This window comes from Rhineura floridana, chromosome 16 (assembly GCF_030035675.1).
Source record: "Rhineura floridana isolate rRhiFlo1 chromosome 16, rRhiFlo1.hap2, whole genome shotgun sequence".
Lineage (NCBI taxonomy): Eukaryota > Metazoa > Chordata > Lepidosauria > Squamata > Rhineuridae > Rhineura > Rhineura floridana.
In genome coordinates, this window is record NC_084495.1 from 29955720 (window position 1) to 29978669 (window position 22950).

At 42.5% G+C, this 22950-nt stretch overlaps 1 protein-coding gene across 13 annotated transcripts in view; it reads right to left on the bottom strand.

The window, feature by feature from the left end:
• PASD1 (PAS domain containing repressor 1) overlaps nt 1-22950 on the bottom strand; it is a 143966-nt gene that overhangs the window by 95551 nt on the left and 25465 nt on the right. For 2 of the 13 annotated variants that reach the window (XM_061598975.1, XM_061598963.1), the window contains exon 1: nt 12472-12788. The exons of 8 other annotated variants lie outside the window; for them this stretch is intronic. The gene's annotated coding sequence lies outside the window, so the exon portion shown is untranslated. Of the gene's footprint in view, nt 1-12471; nt 12789-12832; nt 12849-22950 lie in introns of those variants that run through there. 3 more of the 13 variants (XM_061598965.1, XM_061598966.1, XM_061598964.1) reach the window with 3 other exon arrangements.

A 22950-nucleotide genomic window follows, 5' to 3' on the forward strand; every position in this document is an offset into this window, starting at 1 on the left:
AGAACTTGTGGGCTACATTTAGCTTTAGGGGGTGTGCAGAGCTGATAACAACATCTGCAAGCGACAAGGGTATGGAGACTAAAGAAACAAATTCATTTTCAGCTCTACAAGCTCTTCTTTGTGTTAAAGACATTACATCTGGCAAAAGGCAATTAAGGCACAGCTCGACAAGAACTGCTTTTTGACTACTAGCCCCTTGTGGAGGGGCTAATGGGTAGTTGACCAAAGCTCCTTCTAATTCAACCACAGCAGCCTGCCACTAAGACCATTGCCACAGCCAGCATTCCTATCATCACCACCTCCTCCGCCTCCTTTGAGTTGGCAATAGTGGAGCCAGACGGCACCTTTGTTGTCTTTGAATCTTGACTATTCAGCTGCTGGTAACATATGTAATGGCTTTATTTAAAGGGTTTTATACAGTTCCAAACCAGGGTTACTTCTAATTGAAGGAAAGAAAGACAAGAGGACACTGGAGGTTGTTTTTAAAGGGACAATGTACATAGATCATAGAACTCCGCCTTACGCTGTGTCAGATCGTTGGTCCATCTAGCTGAGAAGGGTACAGTGCCACAAGTAAAATTTTCTCCAGATGGTGATCTTACAAGTCTATACAACGGCAGGCAGTCCTTCAGGTAATGTGGTCCCAAGTTGTTTAAGGCTTTATATGCTAGTAACAAGATCTTGAACATGGCCTAGTAGCTAATCAGCAGGCAGTGCCATTCCCTCAGCACAGATGAAGTATGCGCATGTCCAAGTGAAAACCTGGCTGCAGCATTCTGCCTCAGCTGCAGCTTCTGGACTTGTCTCAAAGGAAGCCCCACACAGAACACACTACCGGAGTCTAATCATGAGGTTACAAATGCATGAATCATAGTGGCCAAGCCATCCCTGTCCAAGAATGGGGGTAGTTGGTGTACCAACCTAAGTTGATAATAGGTACTCCTCACCATGGAGGTTACCGGGCCTCCATTGACAAAAATGGGTCAAGCAGCAGCCCCAAACTATGTACGGGAACACAATTTCATTCAGAACTTGTAACCTCCCAAATTTCTTGTATAGGGAACTGCTCATGCCTGGAGTCTCCATCTTACCAGGATTCAATCTCAGTTTATTGGCTCTCATTCAGCCCACCACTGCATCAAGGCACCAATTCAGAACAATCACAGCCGCTCCTGATTGAAATGTTATAGAGAAATAGAGTTGGATGTCATCAACGTACTGGTGACACCATGCCCCAAATCTCCTAATAACCATTCTTAGCAGCTTCATATAGATAGCACTAGGGACAAAATAATGCCCTGCGGCATCCCACACTACAACTGCCAAGGGCAGACAAATAATTCCCCCAGCACTATTCTCGAATCCTATTCTCGGAACAACTCAAAGCAGGGCTTTAATCGTGGCTGCCCCTGTTCTGTGGAACAGCATTCCTGGCGAGCATTCCTGCTTTTTCTGAAAACAACTGACAAGCCTTCCCAGCTAGATGAATAGGCCTTCTCCATTGGTGTCTACTTTATATATCTGCTGCTGCTTTCTGTATTGTTTTAAACTGTTTTAGCTGTTTTTATTGCATTTTGCACATTGCCTGAGACATGTGTGGAAGGTGATTAATCATTATCATCATTCAGTCCCATAAGTAGGAGCGGAGCCATTATAAAACAGTGCCACTAACTCCCAGCTATGGTCCACCCAGTATCAAAAGCCACTGAGAGATCAAGCAATAGCCAGAGTTGACTCCCCCATCCATCTCCCAAAGAAAGTCATCCATCAGGATGAACAAGGCCAATTCTGTCCCAAAACTGTGCCTAAACCTGGACTGAAATGGATCAAGATAATCAGTTTCCTACAAGAGTGTCTACAGCTGGACTGTCACTACTCTCTTGAGTGCTTTACCCCAAAAAGTGACAGGGTGGTAGTTGTCAAGTATCTCCAAGGAACAGTCACACTACCATCTCCAGGTTCCAAGGAACAGTCACACTACCACCTCCTTCAAAGTCCAGGCACCATCCCATCGCACAAACATGCATTAACCACTCCCTGCACCCACCCTAGCTTGAACAAACCATGATGGGCAAGGGTCAAGTGAGCATGCTGTGGGCTGAACTACAACTGTGAGAATTGTGCAGGTGGGGGTATCAAACATCAACATGCCTGCATCTGTAAATTGTGATTCCACAGTTTATGTCCCAGAATAGTTGGAATGCAGTTTCTATGCCTTCATCATTCCAACAACACTATTGTTCACAAGGAATCTGATCATAGGAAACTTCAGGAAAATCCATGAAGCATGGATAATCTTTGACTTCTCAGTTTGCATTTATTGGCGAGCTCAGCAGCAAAAGCCTTAGCTCACAAACACATCTACTACCACAGAGAGCTGGCAGACCAGATTTCAAAAATTAAGGACACTTTTGAGTTGTGCTACCTAAACTAAGAGAGCTCTATTAAATTCTGCTCCAATGTACTCTACTCAAGGCCTACACATACGGCCGTGGCATAGCCGACTCTTGCCAATTTACCTTATGAGGTTGTTATGAGGCTCAAGAACCCAAAAAGAACTCTTTTAGAACAGATTTAGCTAGAAGTTTTCAGGAAGTTCATAAGCAAGGCATGAAGGTAACAATTCTCCCAAATTGTTTGTTTCATTGTTTGTTTCCATCAGCAACTGGTATTTAGGAACATGCTGTATGTAGGATCCTATTATTTTGATTGCATTTGTTTTAGACAGATTTTAATATGTATTTTTAAATTGCTGTAACCCACCCTTGGATCTTGTGGTAAAGTAAGAAATTGAAATTGAATTACTAATAAGTGTGAACTATAGAAATTTAGAACATGTTCTATCTTGTACCAATAATCGTGCCCTTTAAAAATGAGGGGCAACCCTTAAATAGAGAACCTGTGGCCCTCCAGATGGATTCCAGCTCCCATCACCCCAGCTGGCTAAGACTGATGGGAAGTGATGTCCTACAACAGCTGGGGGGTGCCATATTCCCTATCCCTACCTTAAAGCAGCAGTGGGGAAGCTCAGACCTGTTGGCTGAATGCAGCCCTCCAGGATTCTCTCTCAGGCCCTCAGGACTCTGCCCAGCCCTGCTCCACACCCTGCTGAAGGGCTATTGGCTAGCTGGAATATGCTCTAAAACAGGTAATATCTCTGGCTTGCCTGGATAGAGGAGTATGTATGTGTAGAAACCACGAAGTTTTCCAAGGCTGGAATGTTGCCTTCTGTACAAAGGTTAGAGTCACATCCATTGCTTCCCCTGCTTTTTTTGCCTCTGGCCACACCCATTTTTTGCCTCTGGAGTTTCTTTCACTTGGTTTCTATGCTGGGTGCAAAAGAGGGATGAAGCATTTCATCCCTCCTCCACTAGCCCACTCCCTCACTCACCTGCATGCAATTCCTTGTTGACAATGGCTACCAGGCAAGTGCTGAAATGATTTATTTATTTAAAACTTTTAAAAACTCCTGCTGTTCTTCACTCAAAAAAGGCTCCCAGAGCAGCTTACAAACTTCAGTGATAAAAGTTCCTGCCCTCAGACTCACAATCTAAGAGACCCAACACAAAAGGAAAAGAGAATATAAAGGAGAAGGTATAAAGCAAGCTCATGACTGCACTGAAAAATGAAAATGGACTTCCTTCAAGTCAATCCCAACTTACAGCGACCCTATGAGTAGGGATTTCATGGTAAGCGTATTCAGAGGGGGTTTTCCCATTGCCTCCCTCTGAGGCTAGTCCTCCCCAGCCGGCTAGGGCCTGCTCAGCTTGCCACAGCTGCACAAGCCAGCCCCTTCCTTGTCCGCAACTGCCAGCTGGGGAGCAGCTGGGCTCCTTGGGACTATGCAGCCGCACAGGTAGCAGGTCACGTAACCCCTAAGCCACTCACTGTGGGGTGATCTTTAGCTGGCCCTTGACACCCAGGAGACACGAGCGGGGATTTGAACTCACAGACTGGCCTCCCAGCCAGGCTCTCCTCCCCACTGTGCTATACCAGCTGTTCTCATGACTCCACCACTCCCATTAATATACTAAAACAATCACTTGCCAAAAAAAATTACCATGTAGTTTTTGCAAAATAAAATGCCTCACTATTCAGTTAGTAGAGATGAATTAAGATATTTCAGTATCAATGCATGTGACTTGTTCAGTACAACCATTAATCTTCAGAGAGCAGCCATAAGTTATTACTGATTGCTCTCTGCCATTAAATCAAAATAGAAAACAGGAAATCTATTGCAGTCTCCAAACTGCTCAGTTCCTTGTGAAAGGGCAGATCTATATGATATTTACAAACTGCTGACTTATGCAAGTCATTGCAGTATTTAAAGAGTTAATCATACATGTTGCATCTTCTGAGAAAGACATATCTTGAAAATGTGAACTGGGAAGCTATGCCCCCGACTTCAAGAGTAACAAAAGCAAAATAAGATCCTCAGATAACTTGCTGGAGCAAGGTAAATCAGACTTCCTCTTTTATTAGTTTCTGAGAGTGCATTACTATTTCCCCATATTTCAAATTCTGTGAAGAGAATCCCTTATCAGGTGTCAAATCTATCCTCCAGGCTAAGAATCTTAAGCTGTTTTCTTTTTCTAGCAGAAGGAAGAGGCGGTGAGCATTCTACATCCACAATTCCTAAAAAACAGCTTTGTTCCTCTGCAGGGAGAACATAATGATTTCACGCCTTGCATGTTCTGTGAGCCCTTTCCTTTGCCCATTTCTTTTAGGATGTGATCTGTGCTAGGGGAAGAGTGAGTAACACATTCGCCTCTCTGTCTGGCAGAAGCATCTCACATAGAGGCAAACCAAACCCAGTTAACATGCAAAGTCCCGTTTCATATCTGCTGATATTTGCAGCCTTGTTGAGGGGGACAGAAGAAAGCATTAGTGGGGTGACTGGAGGTAGTGAGGGAGGGTGGTGGTGTTCAACACCTCTCTTATAAAAAGGGAAAGAACAGCTCTGGATTTCATGAAGCCTAATGGAATTAGGTGGAGCATAGCCTTCTCTGGGCCAAACTACTGCAGAGGGCAGAAAGGGCCAAACTATATGTGACTGTTAGATGAGTCTTGGCATCTAACATGCAGGCTTATTTTTTTAAAGCAAAATGTATCAGCTGGGGTGGGACTGATGATTTACTGCTGTGGTCCAGCAGAAAATCCCTCTTCTGAAGCTGCTGGCGGGGAGGGGGGGAGGGTAATCTCTCACTGGTGCCAGTGGGGAATTTCCTCCCCATGCAAAAACGGTTGGCAACTGGGAATTAGGACTTTTTCTTTGGTCCCAGCCAGACTACAAAGCTGTCTTCCCGGAGAAGGTTGCCTGGCACCACTGGGTTTTAGAATCCTGTCCAATTTTATTTTATTTGCCTGAGCCTTTAATAAACAATAATTTCTACATTTTATGGCTGACCGTGCTGTTTTATGGGCTGTATTTTTGCAATGTGTTTTACTGTTTTATTGTTATTTATGTGTGGTTTTAATGTTGCAAGCTACCTTGTAAACCTTAAAACTGATAGGCAGGGTAGAAATACTTGCAATGAATAAATGGACTCTCAACTTGATCACTTATGGCAAGTAAGTCATCTTCTCCAGGAGATGAAAGCAAGGAAGCTTGAGTTGGTTCTTTTTTATTCTTTCAGGCCATCTACAACAAATGTGTGGGTAGTGAGCTTGAAAAAGGTTCTGTAGACACACACACACATACACACACACACGATTGGCCATAGCACCAACCTAAAAAAGGAGAGTAGATCAACTTGAATACAAGCCCAGTCCTATACCCTGGCCAGGTTCAACGTACTTGTGTTAATTTACAAAGCCCTAAACAACTTGGGCCCAAAGTACCTTAAGGACTGCCTGACTCCCTATGTTCCATTTCAATCACTAAGATCTTCTGATGGGGCACTCCTAGTGGTTCATCATTTCCCTAAGGTTCAGTTGGCCTCCACCAGAGACTGAGCCTTTAGTATGGCAGACACTATGGAACTCCCTACCAATAGAGGTTCAGCAGGAACCTGCTTTCTTTCAGGCATCTTTTGGAAACTGAACTTTTTAGACAAGCTTATTAACATGATTTTGCCCCCCAAAACAAATCAAGAATTATTGATGTTTTTATTGTTTGAATGATACAGTAGGGCCCCACTCATACAGCGGGTTACGTTCCAGACCCCCGCTGTAAAGCGGATCCCATTGACTTACATTGACCAAAATGGCGCCCGGCAGCAAAAAACCACCGTAAAAGCGGAACAAGTGCTGTAAAGCGAGGCCTTTCTACAATTCACAACCGCTGTATTAGCGGAACGCTGTAAAGCAAAGCATTGTAAAGCGGGGCCCTACTGTATTTGTATTATTTGGGTTTTTTTTTACAAAAAATGCCTTTGTATGTTGTAAGTCGCCTTGATGTACTCTATGAAAAATGTGGCCTATAGCTTCTTTAATATATAAATATAGAGAACTGGAAATGAGTGGCAAAGGGGGAAAGAACCAACCACATAAGAGGAGCAATAGCTCAGTGGTAGAGCACATGCTTTGCATGCAGAATGTTTTAGTTATAATCCCAGGCATCTCCAGTTAAAAGGAGCAGCATAGCAAGTGGCGGAAAAAACCTACCCCTGAGACCCTACAAAGCCATCAGAGTAGATGTAGACTGACCTGATAAAAGGTTGCTTACTTTTATGCTCCTAAAAGTCCAAAACTATGAACATCTAGCCAGAAGTAAGTCCCACTGAACTGGGTTGTACTCTTGTCTGCAGACACTTAGACACAGACAGGGTTCATTTGCTGTAAGATTTTGGATTGTATCCAACTCAGAGTTGAACCACTGAAATTAATAGACTTAAGTTATACTCATTATTTTCAATTGGTTTACTCTGAGTAGGACTAATATTGGATACAATTGAATACAATGACTATAAAAACACAACTGTAGAAATGGAAGAGTTTTAAATGTTATCTAGTCCAGTGTCCTGAACATAAGACAGTATTCTGAACATATCAACTTCCTTACAAATAGAACTCATGAGTCACTGAAGTAAATGAGAAACCTTTGTTAATTTCAATGAACATTCATTTCCTCCATAAAGTACTTTTGCAAAGTGAAAGAACAGCATGCTTCTGTCTCAGAGACAGACAATAAAACTTTGATATGGAATGGTCAGACTTCTAGAACATCAACAGAACAAGTTTGTATGTTACTGGCAAACTGAAATTGATGGAGCCAGATCCTGCTGGTGTTTTATACCACCACAAATGCATACAAATTTTAAATGGAGAGTAAACTAGAAGCAATGCATATGGGAGATTTTGCTCCAGTAGCACTTCAATATTTGCCTACAGTTGTCCAGTGAAAAAAGATGTGCTTAGTCTAAAGCTGATGATGAAAATAATCACAAATTATTATTATAGTAAATCTGTGTCTGGACTGTGCAACTGCAGATGGGGCCAAGACAATTTAATGCACCTCCATAGAGGAAAGAAAAGTCCTCCAGTGCACATAACAACACAAGAAGGAGGAAAATTGGGATATAAATGTGATCAATGGGCAAAAGGAAAATCAGACCTTGGAGGATCTGTCCCTGCCTCCTTAGAATCTGCACTATTATTCATAAAAATATAAGAGCAGCCTGCTGGATCAGGCCAGCAGCTCATCTAGTTCAGCATCCTATTCTCACAGGGGCCAACCAGATGCCTATGGGAAGCCCCCAAGCAGGACCTGACCAAAAACTAGCAAGTTATGGAGAAAGTTAATATAGAACCTCCAGGGATTCCATGCAGCATGGCAATTAGCAGCAATTCCAATACAATGTTTCTATCACTCATAGGAACATACATAGCCGATTTATACCAGGTCAGACTATTTGTTAGTCTAGCCCAGTAATGCCTGTTGTAACTGGCTGTAGGTCTCCAGGGTGTTAGCCGCATTCAGATTATCATAGCTCATCTTAATAAACCAAGAGATGAACCAGTCTTATGGCCATGCATATAGCCCCTTCACTCCTACCTTTGTGTGAGCCTGCAAGCAAACCAGGAAGTCTTCAGTCAGCTGTAGTTTCCTGTTTGGTTTGACTGGAAAAACTGTAGTTAATGGCTTTGGAACAATTCAAGATATTAAGCCAACTTCAAACTATCCTGGCTTATTCCAGATTCATTAACCATAGTTTCCCAGTCCAGACAAAATGGTAAACTGTAGTTAAACACATACTTCCTGGTTTAATCACTCACACACGAAGAGGTTGCATATGTAAGGCTTGTTCTTATCTTCACTGCTTAATACTGAGATATCATTTAACATCACCTATCTGATCCTTTTAACGAGAAATGCCAGGGATTCAACCTGGGACTTCCTAAATGCAAAGCATATGCTCCACCACTGTACAATGATCCCTCCCCATTACATGACAGCATGCTATTTGTTAACAACCATGTTACCATTAATGGGAAGCTGGGTGTTAATATCACTACACCCCATCACTTCATCTTATATCCAGCACTGCACATTAATAATTATTTTATTTATTTATTTTATATCCCACCCTTTCTCCCAGTAGGAGCCCAGGGAGGCTTACAAATTATGAGTTTACAAATATGCAAAATTTAATTCAAATTAACCTATTTTTCAGTACAGAATTCTGGGCATGCATTTCAATTGATAAAACAATTTCCATTTACTCCTTTTTTTAATCTCTTGGAAACCCATGGAAAAATGGGGAAAATCTCATAATATTAAATATCCCTTCCCCATCTTCACTAGAATTGCAGATATATCCAGAACCATTCAAAGCAATTCTCCTTACTGTGACTACAAATGTCACAAATAACAAGACAAGTTGGAGGCAGTATGCTTCCGAATACCAGCTGCTGGAAACCCGCAGGAGGGGAAGAGTGCTCTTGCGCTCAGGTCCTGCTTGCAGGCTTCCCACGGGCAACAGTTTGGCCACTGTGAGAACAGGATGCTGGACTATATGGACTATATAAAGTCTGATCCAGCAGGCTCTTCTTATGTTCTTAAATGTCATCAAACAGGCATTCCTGCCATCTCCAGATAGAGCTGGGAATGTCCCTTGCCTGAAACCCTGGACAGCCACTGCTGGTCAGCATAGAAAATACTGAGCTAGATGGGCCAATGTTCTAACTTGGTATATGATAGCCTCCAGGGGATGGTATTCAATGCTAGTCCTCCTCAGAGTAGACACATTGAAGTTAAAAGATATGACTAACTTAGGTTCATTAATTTCAGTGGGTCTACTCTGAATAGGCCTTAGTTCAATATAACCCTATGTTCCTAAGAAGACAGTTTCAGGGCCACATAAAATGATGTCAGGGATGTATGCAACTTTGGGGCCATGAAGTCGCCCACCTGCAGTTTAGATAATAGCCCACCTCCTGACAGTAGTGGGTTGCTGGAATCACCTTACGCCAGTGCTCAAGCATCTGATCATGCTAACTACTGAGTTCCTTGTATAATTCAAGGTGCTGGTTTTCTACTTAAAGGCACATCACTTATAAGCCTTTGAGGTGGACAGATTGCAAATATAAGTAAACTGTTGCAATGGCTCACTTCGCACATTATATTAAGCCAAACTATGCCTTGCCATGAACAAGCAAGCTTGCTGATGCATGCTCCTAAAATCTCACCCTCTCTTTCCAAGCTGAGAGGAAGCAAACCAGAGTGCTGGCTTAGCATCATATGTGAACCAGCACTCTTTGTTTATTTCTCTCCAAACAAATGTCCAAAGACTGCATGTTTTTAAAGTGAGTGAAGCCAGAAACAAAAGTGAGCAGAGCAACATATGTGACTCTTACCTTTGTACAATACAGCATACATTTCACCTATGCAAAAGCCAGATGTTTCTACACCCCCACCCACCCATCCACTTTTCACATTCCCCCTTCCAGTCCCTGAAAGCACACTTCTGTCTTTCATTGGCACAAACTGGCACCACTCTTGTTTTTCTATCTAGGCAGGCAAGAGGCATTATTGCATTTCAAGGATACATTCCAGTCAGGCAAAAGTACTTGAGGAGAGTGCAGAGCAGGGCTGGTGAGGGGTGTGGTCTTGGGGGAGAGCATGGTCTTGCAAAAGGGTGTGGCCTAAGGAAAATCTCAAGGACCAAATAGAGGGGCTTGGAGGGCCACATTTGTCCTCCAGGCCTGACATTTCCCACCCTGTTAGACAGTATAAATAAGTCCCACTGAGTTCAATGAGGTCTACGCTCAAAGAACATATAAGTCTCTCTTTCATGTAAACATGTGTAGATGTGCACTATTGGTCAATTACCAAAATCAGTTGAAAAAACTTTTGATTTACTAAAAAGATGTCCAAATTAATTGTTCATATTTCATAAAAGTTACAAGGACTTACAAAAAACATTTATGGCAAGGCACCCCATGCACAGTTTCTGTATTTAAATTATTAACTTTTTTTAAAAATCTGCTGTTAGATGACACATTTTTCTCACACACACAGGAGATATTGCCTCCTTTTAAGATGGTGCCTGCTGTAAAAAAAAAAGTAAAATATGCTTTATCTTTTTTGCAGCAGTATTAATTTCTTTATATGCACATTTTTGCAGATTCATTTGGTTTTAATTAATAGGTTAGTCAATTAAAATTCATACAACTAATCAACTAAGATATATTTTATCAAGTGACCTATCCAAAACCCCAAGTATTAACTGGAAACAGTCCCATAAATTAGGGCAAGCAACTACAGGTGAACGAGCAATATGTTTTTCCATTAAGAAACAGAATGACTCCTGACATTTCAGAGTCTGAACAAATGGAACATTTTGTCTCATTAATTAGATCAACACTGCTTTTACTGGGCAAGGCAAAATAATTTCCATGTAATAAATAACTCTTCTGTATTAGGATACACCTACTGCACCCTTTTTAAGGATGTCTGAGGATGCTTGCTATGTAGGTTTGTTCACAACCTCCCAAAATACAAACTCCCTCCAGAAACAGGAGGCTGTTTTTTTTTTTGCTTGTTTGTTTGTCTGTTTAAAGTTGTAGTTCTCACTCCACTTGTTCTTGAGTAGTCCTACTACTGCTAATGGTACTATTCCGGATTATGTTTTGAAGATCTCTGCCCACTAATTATCATGTCATTCTCAAATCACCCCTCTCCTCCTCCTCCTTCTCCTCCAGTTCATTTCAGGGCTGCTTCTCTAAATCTACTTATGATGGATCTAACTTAGAGACTGGTAAAACTGGAAATCTGGTGGCTCAGATTCGACATTTGGAATTGTGGAATTTTACAAAGGCCAAGCATTCTGTAAGATGGTTATGACACCGTCTGAGTCACCTGGGCACAGCTTAGACATACACTTCTAACACAAACCACCCATAAGAGCAATCAATTTACAGTTTTGGTCGGTGGATAATCAGTTGTTTTTTCAAGTTCAATACCTGAACACAGATTCTTCCAAACATGACCTTCTACCAACCTGTGTGCTGAAACTTATTTGGAATTCAAAGAGCTTCCATAATTCCCTGTTTGTAAACAGTTTGCAAAGTCAGACTGGAAGGAGTAACTTTTTAACCTACTTTCTAACTTCTCTATATAGGAATATGACTTAACTTTCCCCCTTTACTAATGGAACAGTCTAACAGAATTCTGAAATGAAAGAGTTAGAAAGCTGGCAAGATCTATCACACCTACGTTCCTCTATATCTAAAATAAATCACTCTCTTACAGCAAATACGACACGTCACAGAACCACCTTCAGTCCCTTCTAATAACTCCATCACAACACTTGGCGCTTTGTAATTTCAACTATGCATAATATTTAGAATTCATTACACCTTTGTTCATCAAAATCTACCCAGACACAGGTAAGCTTTGATGACTTTATATTAAAGATGCTTCTTCATTTATTCTGTCATTCTGATTTGATTCAAAGTTACAATATGCCTGGCAAGGTCTCTGTTAATCTGTTCTGGTCTGATTTAAAGATCTTCTGGCAATACTGTCATTTTCTGGTAATTTACTTTTTAAAAAAGAGAGAGAGAGAGAGAAACAAATTCGTTTTGGATTCAGTTTGAGGTTGAAACACATCACTGAGAGTTTTCTTTTTTGTAAAAAGGTTCTTCCAGCAGGACTTGATTTGGGTGATAAGGGAATAACCTGACGGGAACCTTCAAACACATCCATTTCCTTCACCTTGTAGGAACTCCCTCTGAGACATCTTTATGGGGGGGGGGAAGCAGTTGCAACAAAGCACAAGGGAAGCAGCAATTGCCCCTCAACCAAGGAGACAAAACAGGCACACACACAAAAACAAAATCGCAAACTTTTATGCCTCCCTCTCACAAGCTGAATAAGTTGACAGGCGCATCGGGGCATCTTGACTTGCTGCACATGCCGGACAAATGTGCCAAACTAACATACCACAATTCCGGAGGTGGAAATTGGGGGTGGGTTGGAAGACCCAGATTTGAAAGAAAGTCTAACTGCCCAGTGCAAGAACTTACCCAGCTTCTCTTCTAAGAAGATGCCCCACCAGCAGCAGGAATCCTCAGTTCTGCACCAGTCTCCAGGAGAAGGAACCATATCATCTTTTGACTCTCGCCTTCTCCAGCCAAAAAATAATAATAAACACGAAAATTAATTAAGAAAACCCCATTTCCAGGAAGTGGTAACAGCGAGGGAACTTGAACGAGACAAAAATAAAAACAAAAACAAAAAGAGACGGGGTTGGCTAGAGAGAGGAGAAAAATAAGCCAGATAAGACGGGAGCTTTGGCTTACTTGGGAAAAACTCACATTTGCAGCGCGCAATCTGCCCTGACTGGTTGTGTAACTCCCCAACACACACACACACACACTCACTCACACATACGGCTTGCTGAGGTTAGCCCGTCCTCCCTTGGCATCATCGCCCAGGCGCGAGCGCGCTCCCGCCGCTCCTCCTGGGTCAGTGGGGCCCGGGAGCGCGCGCCTCGAGCTTGCGGACAAGGCAGGCAGGTCTTAAAAGGGGAGGGGCGAGAGGCGGGTGCGGGCCGGGAAGAGCGCGCTCGGCCAAGAACTGTCACAAACGCTCGAAGCGCTGAGGAGGCTGGCAGCGGCGGCGGGCGCGCGGGCTCTTCCCCCGGGAACGCGCCCATCGCGAAGAGCTCCCTTAGTTTAGATTATGGGAGATTAGATAGATAGATAGATTCGTGCCTGTGAAGGAGCGCCTTTTCAGGGAGTGGAAGGGGGATTTTGCTGCGCGAGCGAGGGGAAAAAAATATGCCCACGGAGCGCGCCTTGAAGGGAGTTCTGTCAGCAGCCAACTCAGGCGGGAAAAGGGAAGAGCGGCGGACCCCCCATCCTACCCCCAAACCAAACCAGACCGCAAAATAAGACATTGAGGAAAACTCAAAAAGAAGTCGAATGTTGGGGGGGAGGGGGTTGGCTCGTCAGAAGCCGCCCCATTACTTCCAACCAGGCGGGAGGAAAGTCGGTGTCTGGAGGGAGCCACCCAAGCCAAGGAGCGCCACGATGTAATGTTGTGTGTTTCTGTACGCGCGCGTGCCTTCCTTCTTCTGTCGGTTAGGCAGAGCCAAGGGGAGGGAGAACCCCTTCTTTAAGTGGTTGATGAAGGGAGGAAGAGGAGTGTGGACCGGGCGGCGGCAGGAGCAGCACTCAGGCGTCGCGTCCCGTGCCGTGCCATCCGAGGCGGGGAAGCGGGCGGGCTGAGCGCGCCCGCCGCAGAGTTGACAAGTGGGACAGAGAGGAGGGAAAGGGCTTTTTTTCCCCTCTGTTTCTCGCTCTCTCGCGCGCTCGCGCACCCGGTCGGCCCTGCGCGCTCTTGAGGCTGGCACGCTGGGAATCTGGCCCGGAAAGTAGGTCAGCCCAAAAGCTGGGCCGAGCTGAGCGAGCGCTGGTGGCAACCGCAGTGGTGTGAGGAGAGAGCGCGAGGAGCAGGCGCTCCAGGGCCGCCGAGAGAAGGGGAGCGCGCGAATCAGGCGGCAGTAGAACCAACGGGCTGCTCCTTTCCCGGCGAGGCGTCCGGCTGTCGCACATACACATTCGCCGCCGACCTCGACATAAGAGCTTCATTAGAGCCTACACAGCATGAGAAGACATGATTCATTAGAAAAGATAATAATCCTTGGAAAAACAGAAGGAAGTAAAAAAAGAGGAAGGCCAAAGAAGAGATGGATTGATTCCATAAAGGAAGCCACAGACCTGAACTTACAAGATCTGAACAGGGTGGTTCACGACAGATACTACTGGAGGTCACTGATTCATAGGGTCGCCATAAGTCGTAGTCGACTTGGAGGCACATTACAACAACAAGAGCCTGCCTACACACAGAATTCGCTCCGCAGCGAAAACTGTGCGGTGGTATTCCGCGAAGCCCTACACAAAGTAGACCCACTGAAATTAAGGAACCTAAGCTAGTCGTCCTGTCTGTTAACTTCAGTGGGTCTACTCTTGAGTAGGACTGCCACTGAATACCAGCCTGAGGGACCTAGGAAGCTGCTTTACACTAAGCCTCCATTTTTGTCTGGCAGCGGCTCTCCAGCGTTTTAGACAAGGGATTTTCCCAGGCTCCCAGCCCTACCTGGAGATGCCGGGGATTGAACCTGCCTGGGACTTTCTGCATGCCAAAAAGATGCTGAGCTAGGGCGCTTTATGCTGCCAAGCGGCTGCTCGGCCCCACAGCCCTGCTGAGGAGTAGCAATGCCTCCAAGCATGTCAGGGCTTCAAGTTTTCCTGCATGTTATTTATTTATTACATTTATATCCCACTTCTCCTCCAAGGAGCCCAAGGTGGCATACATAGTTCTCCTCCCTCTCCATACTCATGACAACCCTGTGAGGTAAGCTTGGCCAAGAAATTGTGACTGGCCCAAGTTCACTCAGCAAGCTTCATGGCTGAGTAGGGATTTGAACCCTGTTCTCCTGTGTCCTAGTACAGCAGTCTAACTACTACATCACACTGTCTCCCTCCCCCCCCAATTATTATTTCTGCCCTACTCTTCTGTTTAAAAAACAAAGCCACTTACAAATGTTAAAACGCTACAATGGGTGAGCAATATAAAGTAAAAACAATAAAAGGGAAAAAATAACATCACAGAAATAAGCAAATAATGTAAACAGAGGCACAGCCCTTTTTCTTGAGAGGTTTAACACTCGCATTCTCAACAATGAAAAAAACTCTTTTCAGTAACTTATCTTGACATTCCAGTAAGTTCTACATCATTTTCACTTTCCAAGCATGTTCCACTCCTTTAATGCTGGAGGGTTTTGTTTTTTTGCTTTTGCTTGTTCATTTCCAGTAGTTTCCATGTATTATCCTAGCAGACACAATCATGAAATCTTTTTTCTGACTTAAATATTGTTAAAAGACAAATATTAGGATCTGTTATTAATGCCACTACTCAAATCTGGAATATGGTATAAGAACTGGAGGAGAATGCCCCTGAGCAGATGCAAGGTGCACTTCTCTTAATACTCAGTATCCACACTTAGTTCAACTGCATGAGAGAGAAAAGCTTCCAGAGCAGGGTGGGGTGGAGTTTGAGTTAATCCCCCATCTCTTTTTGCTAACAGTCCTTCACCACTAGTGATGCTACCTAGATTTATTTTTCCTGAAATCATTCCTCTGACAGTTTTAAAACTGTCAAAGAGAGAAATTCAACTGGTGAGGTATTACTCTGCATGCTGACATGGAGACCAATCATAATTAGCACGTTCAAGTGTTCAGAGCAATTCAACTATAGTCCATACAACAAACCCTGAAGGTCAATCGGTATGGTTTATTTATTTAAAATACTTCTATCAGAAAAAAGTATATAAAGCATCTAACAACCTATTTGATAATGATGATGATGATTAATACAGAGTGACACATTAAAATAAACAATATAGCCAAATAAACTAAACAGATACATCATCACATCACTTCATAAAGGATTAGGCTTTAGCATAATTTTTAAAAAGCTTGAAATAGTTATGTTTTAACAATTAAAAACAGGGAAAATGGAGCCAAGTGGGCTTCTGGGGTAGAAAGTTGAAATTAGAATAAAACAAATCAAAATGAAAACGTTAAAACACCACAATACGAAAGAGCAGTATAAAAGCAGTCAACAGAAATAAAAAAAATGCTAACGTGGCACAAAAGCAATTAGAGGATTAACATAGGAACATGGAGTTCTATCTAGCTCGGTATTGTCTACACTGACTGGCAGCAGCTCTCAGACTTCAGACAGGGTTTTCTCTTGGTCTCAGCTCTACCTGGAGATGCCTGGGAATGAACCTGGGAACTTCTGCATGCAAATCAGATGCTCTGCCACAGCTCTGGTCCTTTGCCTTGGGAAATTACAAATATCTCCAGGCACTAGCTTGACATCAGAGTAGGTGTCAGGTGAGCCTCCACAGGAGAACATTCTATACTGAGTGCATCCTTTGCATGGATGTCGCTTTGAGCACATGATGCCTGTGCTACAGTTTGCTTCTGGGAGGAAGGGCAGGATGTAAATTAAATAAATCAATAAAATTCAAGGTGCTGGTTTTGACCTTTAAAGCCCTAAATGGTTTGGGATGTAGGTAACTGTCTGCCCGCCTTCCTCTAATTAATCATGCCCATCGCACAAGAGCCAGAGAAGAGGGCCTGTTGAAGAGGGCCTACTATATCTGAAGCTTGACTGGCAAATACTCAAACAGAGCTTTCTCTGTCATGGCCCCCTAGACTAGACTATGGAATACCCTCCTCTGTGAGGTAAGAGCAGCCCCCTCTCTTCCCATTTTTAGATGGCTGCTGAATACCCATCTTTTTATTCAAGCATTTGGTTAAATTTCTACCCCTTCATACTGATATTTTTAAGGATTTTATGGATTTGTTTATGTATAGTTCTTTGTATGTTTTTGTATTTTTATATTTCTGTATCATTTTATGTATGCTTTGTATTTTTAAATCTATGTAATCCGCCTCGGGACATGCATTCTGAGTGAGTGATGGACAATTTTATTATTGTTGTTATTATTATTATTACTACTACTACTACTACTACACCCTTGGGCTGCAAGCCTAAACATGCTTACTAGGAAATAAACCCCACCAAACCCAATGGGGCCTACTTCTGCATAAACATGAACAGGGTATTGTTGCACATTGATTAACAATGTTATTCTAAGCACTTTTAAAATTTCCTTCCAACTGAAGCGTCGTGGCCTGAAAAGAATTTTTTGTGTGACTTCATCACTGAAAAATCTGCTCAGATGAACCCAGAAGAGTATGCAATGTCTTTTACAGTCAACGCTACTTGGGCACTCTTTGCCCAGGCTGAACCCACACATCAGTTCACATAACCTCTCAGCTTCCTCGGCAAAATATTCTGCACAGATTCCACCCTTGAAGCAAGCTGTTCTAGATGATTAGTCATTCAGTGTTATGAGTCACTAACTTAACATTTTCTCCTTCAATCTTCATAGTGGCCTTATTTTTCCCCCTCCTGTCATGATTTTTACCCCTCCAGCACATATATTCCTCCCTGCTTTGGTACAGCTATGCATAATGTTAGCCTTCATTGTTTAGAGAGCTCTTTTTCACAAAACAGATGAGATGGGCAAACAGGTGGAATAAAGAGGCATGTGGCAGCTTGCTTCTTTTCAGCTAGGAAGAACATCAGAAGGGGAAATGACTGCCAACCTATCCTTCTGAAAAATAGTGACAGACAATGCATTCTTTAAAAACAAAAAATTACAAAGAGCATATTTATTTACTTGTTTTTGGCGAAAAGATTACCAGCCAAGATCTGGTTCAGCACACTAGTGCTGGCAATCCTAACCCCATTTAACCTAGGACTGAGCCCCACTGAATTCAATATAACTTACTTCTGAGTAGACATAGTTAGGATTTATTTATATCATTTATAGAACACTTATTATCAAACAGATCTCAAAGTGGTCATGCTGCAAGGTTGCCACTGATTTACTCTTTTCACAGAAAATCCAGTGTTTAACTCTATTCATAGTGTCACCATAAGTCGGAATAGACTTGAAGGCAGTCCATTTCCATTTTTTTTTTAAAAAAAACTGCTGCAATTGATCCATTTGCAGTATCTGAAGGGTCTGTTTGCAATATGAAGCCCCCATCTTGCACCACCTTTGATGGCATAGTGCTATGCCTCAGCCCTCTTGCATCTGCAATATAGGGATAAGAAGCGGGACCTGCAACAAAAAGTTGCAGTATGGAGTGCTCCTGTTCAGGGTTGCAGTCATACCATCTCCCAAGATGTTTCATTCCACCTCTCCCTCCCCTCTCCCAGTTTTCCATATTTCTCCCCTCTCAACAGCCATCATTCCACAGGCACTGAGTATGTTGAGTCCTCATTTGGCTGTTTCCAGGCAGGTTCTTCCCTTAATTTCTCCCTGCAGGGTTCTTTTGGGGGGTGGGGGGTACTTCTGCAAAACTTTGGGTTCTCCAAAGTTGTTGTGGATGGTACCATTTTGGCTACCTAAGGATCCATACTCAAAGAATGAGTTCATTATGAGTATATTCTAACAGGGCTGTTGTCATATCTATAGACAGAAATGTTGATGGCAAACGGAATAATTGCAAAACAGCCAATGGAAGTTTGCTTCCAGGGTTAATATCAGGCTCAGGGGAAATCAGGATCACAGGGGAAGAAAAGGAATAAACTTCCCCTCCCAGTGCACTGTAGTCCTGATAAAAATCACCCTCCCAGCATGTATTTTTAAAGAACATGAATGGAAGTGGCATGTTTAGCATCATGTTTAGTTTGTTCCCCAAAACAATGTGGATCAGCCTTTGTTAACCTGGTGCTGTTCAGATGCTTTGGACTACAAACTTCATCTGCCTCAGCCCCCAGCTAGCACTGAACGGATCCTGTTTTAAAATAGTGAGTACTATTGTCACTTCTCAAGTGGCTTAATATTCTGTTCTGTTTGCTCGGACAATCTTTTCTTCTTTCTTCACTTAGTGTACAAATAGCTATTGAACTAATACTTTTGTCTTCTTTGCTTGCAAGTTGCTTGCAATGAGTCAGTTTCAATGTGAAATGCCACTTCTATTCACTTGGGTCTTGGAAAGAAAAGTTTTATACATAATGACAGATCCATCTGGTGATGTGTCCAAGGCAGGCAGTTTCCCTTCCCCAACTGTATCCTTTGAGGGAAGCTGAGTTCTGAAGGGATGCTGTCAAACCATTGGGGTTTATGACACACAAACATAAATGCTAAGTGCCAAAATTACAGAGTCCTTTTCAAATCACTGTGGAAACCCACAGTGTACTTTGCAATCCCCTCATCATGCCATTGTCTCAGTTGATGCACCAGAATACTCAGCTACGCATGGGGTGGTGGAGATGCACCTTATGCAGGTGGTTTCATGTTTAGGTAATTATCATCACTTCCAGATGCTAGCTTTCTTCCCCAAGTCTCAGTTTCACACTACGGTGACATTTAGATCAGGCATAGTGAACTTGTGGACTTCTCTAATCTTTTGGAATAGGGCTCTTATTCTACCTTTTTTATGATCCCCTTCTATTTCTGTACAATAATTATTGTAGTCATTCTTTTTGTCCCTACGTGCTAGTCGCTGTATTATTGCATTTGGGGTTCTAACTGTCTTTCTCCCTCCTTTTGATTTTGCTTTGTTTCTATCTTTCACCATTTTAAGAGTTTTGTCAGTCATCCACTGAGGTCTTTCTTTTTTTTTAATTAGAGGTATTGTCTTTTTGCATTCTTTTCTGATAATGACTCTGACTTCATTCCATAGTTCTCCTGGTTCTCTATCAGCTAGGTTTAAAGCCTCATATCTGTTCCTTATTTGATCTTTCAATTCTTCTAGGATGTTATTTAAATTGTATTTTGGCATTATGATTGCTTTCTTGTTCTTCTTTAGCTTTACTCTGATGTTTGATATTACGAGTTCATGATTTGTACCACAGTCTGCTCCTGGTCTTGTTTTCACAGACAGTATGGAACTTCTCCATCTTCTGCTACCAATTACATAATCAATTTGATTCCTATATTGACCATTTGGTGATGTCCACATGTACAGTCATCTTTTCGGTTGCTCAAAAAATGTGTTTGCAAGAAACAAATTATTGGCTTCACAGAATTCAATAAGTCTCTCTCCTGCTTCATTTCTATCTCCTAAGCGCCATTTCCCCACAATTTCTAGTTCTCTCTTCCCTACTTTTGCATTCCAGTCCCCCATGATTATCAGAGCATCCTGTTTTGGTGTGTGATCAATTTTTCCTGTACTTCTGTGTAGAATCTCTCCACTTCCTCTTCTTCTGCATTTGCCATTGGAGCATAGACCTGAATGATGGTTATCTTGATAGGTTTTCTGTTAAGTCTCATTGATGTCACTTGCTCAGACCTTGTGTTATAGCTCCTAATTGCTTTTGCTACATCACTTCTCACTATTAGAGCAACCCCATTTCTTAATTTCTCATTTCCTGCATAAAATATTTTGTAGTTGCCTGATTGAAGATGTTCCGTTCCCATCCATTTTAATTTACTCACACCGAGTATTGTAACATTGATATGTGCCATTTCTTTCTTGACAATTTCTAACGTTCCCTGGTTCATGCTTCTCACATTCCATTGTCCTATTGTGTATGTTGTACAACTCCAGACTCTCCTTTCGCATCTGTGCACTTCAAACCTCTGGGCTTCCTTTTGGCTTTGACCCAGTTGTGTCATTAGTTACAGCACTACTAATACTTGTCGGTTGTTCTTCCCCAGTAACTCAATGAGTGCCATCTGACCTGGGGGGTCTCATCTTCTAGCACTATCTTGTATTGCATTTTGGATAGTCTATTCATAGGGTTTTCATGGTAAAAGGTATTCAGAGGTGGTTTACCATCGCCTTCCTCTGAGTCTGGATGCATCTTAGTCTGGTGTCTCAGCTTTGACCATTCCGCCTTGGGTGACTCTGCTAGGAGTCTAGCCTCTTGATCTAGACTCCTCATGGCACTGTTCTCAGCTTCTTCAATACTCTGAAACCCCTCACAGTGTTAAGGTGTGCATCCTAGAGGGGGGAAGCATTACATATTCTCATGGAATTTGGGTGCCTGCAGAAGGAGTTTTAGCAACTAGTAGTAGGAATCAATATATAATAAGGCATACAAGTCCTTTCTGGGAAGTATTAGTGACAGGTCAAGGTCAAAGTCCACTTAATAAATATCAATAAAGGGAGATAGGGCAGAGTCAGTCTCGCATTCCATAGGGCCAGTGGTAACACTTGCCCTGATGGACCAGTGGTTTGACTCGGATCACTTGCAGATTACTTGTTTACTGAGCATTCATTCTGATTTGTTTGCAGGGAGATTAGAAGAGGTTGGCTTTTTAATCAGCATTTATTCTGATTTGTTTGCAGGGAGACTAGAGGACATTGCATCAAATGAGGTAACCCATATTTTCCATTGCATTTTCTCATCACCTTCCTCATCACAAAAAGCCCAATATTTTGTGGAAACAGTTTTGTTTCACAAGACTTCCTAATCAACTATAACTGCACAACCTGGATTTGCCACTGTATTATTGAATCCCACCCAAAAATAGAGACAGTCTGGAAGCACCCTCAGTATAGGACAGCTTTCCTCATATTGTATTGACTACACAGGTAATTTAGCTAACAGAAAAAAGGGATAACAACAGCAGCAAGAGGTAAAAGTACATTTAGCTCCATTAAAAATGAAAGTGTAGTCCTTCGAAAATTGATGACAGCAAATGCAAAGTTCAAGCATGCACACCAATTAAAGGGAATCCATAATGGAGCCTCTAGAATGTACATGGAACTGCTTTGTCAGATAAGCTCAGGGACAGCTGCTTGAAATCAACTGCGGCATTGCTGTGGAAGCAAAATACTAAAGCCTCGACATTACGTCATACAAACTATATTTTTCTATTCTCTCCCTTGTTCTTTCTCTGTTTGCATCAACTTTTGACATGTTTGAGAAAAGACAAGTTCTCAAAAACTGCTTTTGTAAGACTTCCTTCTTTGCTTCATTACTCGTCTAAATCTCATTAGAATCTGGACAGACTTTTAGCCTTGTCAGATCTACTTTGCTTTTTTCTAGAACCCCAGGATGTACCAACCAGAGCCAGATGCTGAAGGCATAAGAGTTAGAATTAAAGAACAAGGTGTCTCTGAGCCGATTCTGAGCCAAGGAACTTGTTTTCAGTTCCAGAACTGAACTGAGTTCACAATCCTTTTGCACAAAAGTCTGTTCTTGGTTAACATTCTTAATTTCACAGCAGCTTAATTTAAGTGGAAAATGTTATTTTTGTGGTTAAATAATTCAAGAGCTTAATGAAATGCCTCACCAGGTGTCATACAAATAAGATGAGAATAAAAACAGCAATAAACTTAAGGGATGACCAGTGCAGAAAACCCAAATATAAACAAGCACAATAAAATATTATATACAGCATGGAATTACAACAGCCATGATGTACCTACATTAAAACCACCAATTCTATCACAGGGACTTTTAAAAGCCTGGGAGAACAGAGAAGTCTTAACCGGCATCTAACAGACAGGAATGTGGGCAGTAGGCAGGCTATAGCATTCTAAAGCTCAGGCCACCACAGAAAAGTCCCTCTTGGGGCTACTCTCCAAGGTTCAGATTAAGAACATAAAAGAGTCCTGCGGACCCATCTGGTCCAGTGTCATGTTCAAATAGTGGCCAGCCAGATGCCTATGAGAAGCCTGAAAGTGACAGCACTCTCCCCACTTGTGATTCCCAGCAACTGGCATTCAGAGTCATACTGCCCCTGAGAGTGGAGGCAGAACACTGCACACACAGAAGGGCCTCTGTAGAAGGCCTGGTCCCAGGCTATGGTCTGAAGGCACATGAGGCCAGGGGGTCAGGTCTAGTCAGTGCCTGGATGGGAGACCGCCTGGGAACCATATGTAAGCCACCTTGAGTTTCTATCTTGAAAAGAAAGGCGGGGTATAAATGAAATAAATAAAATAATAAAATAA